This window comes from Polistes canadensis, unplaced genomic scaffold, assembly GCF_001313835.1.
Source record: "Polistes canadensis isolate GaletaPanama2010 unplaced genomic scaffold, ASM131383v1 scaffold_20, whole genome shotgun sequence".
Classification (NCBI taxonomy): domain Eukaryota; kingdom Metazoa; phylum Arthropoda; class Insecta; order Hymenoptera; family Vespidae; genus Polistes; species Polistes canadensis.
In genome coordinates, this window is record NW_014569567.1 from 715941 (window position 1) to 717263 (window position 1323).

Consider the following 1323-nt stretch of genomic DNA (forward strand, 5'->3'; position numbering starts at 1 on the left):
AATATATATATATATACATAAATGTGAAAGAAAAAAAGGGTTTAACGAAAAAAAAAAGAAAAAAAAAGAAAAAGAAAGAAACTGCAACAAAAGAAAGAGGAAACAAAAACAAAAACAAAAACCAAAATGCAAAGCCCATATCAAGGACGCGCCAATTAAACACGCGAGATAAAACAACCCCGCCGCCGGTTCGTTTCGAGCTCGCATAATTGGTAACGTAAATGTACTTTAATTACACACGATAGCATGGATAACGACTTCCTGTTACTTTTTCGATCGACACAAATGACTAAGAGAGAGAGACAGACAGATCAAAAAAAAAAGAAAAGAAAAAAAAACGAGAGAGAGAGAGAGAGAGAGAATGAAAAAAAGAAAAAAAATTTCAAACGTTCTTTCCGAGTTTCAAGTATATGCCCATCAAATTTTCAAATCCAATCAATTAACATAGATTTTTAAATGCACGGGCAACGAACAACAATAAAATATAGAAATAAAATGAGTTAAAAAAAAAAAAAAAAAAAAAAAAAAAAAAAAAAAAAAAGACAAATAAAATAAAAAAGAAAGTAAAGAATAAATTAGTACGAGAGTGTAATTTTATTGTTCGATGATCATTCTTCGGCAGTCGTTTAAATTTAATGTAAGCCGCAAAACGTTCGTGTTTTCCAAGGTACATATACTTACTATTATTATAGAGTAGTACATCGTAGAGAAAGAGAGGGGAGAGAAACGGAGAAAGAACGACGTCCCGCGGTATTCCATCATTATGGTATGCAAATTCCCGCATACGGCTGAATTTTATCCGAGTAATCTGCTAGCGTATAATTCGAAAATTCAACCCTCGCATTGTACCACGGAACGTAATTAATGCATTGTTAATCCAGTATCCCGCTCGCCGTATGCCGAGTAGAAGAGTGGAGGAGGAAGGGAAAGGTGGAATGAGAGACTAAGAGAGAGAGAGAGAGAGAGAGAGCGGGGCAACGGGGGAGGGGTGGGGGATATAGTAGGAGGACCCAAAAGAGCGTAGAAGGGAGAAATAGAGAAGGGGATGTTAGAGAGAAAGAGAGAGGAGAATGCAAAAGAAGAGATAAAGAGAGACAGAGTGGAAGGAAGACGGGGGTGAAGGAGGAAGGGGGGGGGTGAAGAAGAGAAGGAGGAGAACGCGTCCGGTGGAAATAAAATATCTGAAAATCACCGTTGAGGATTTTTAAGCTTCCTGTCTGCCTGGAAACGTTGAAAAAGAAAAAAGAAAAATAGTCAAAAAAAAAAAAAGAGGAAAAAAAATCAAAGCGGGCCCCGCGATTTCGCGATATGATCGAAACGACG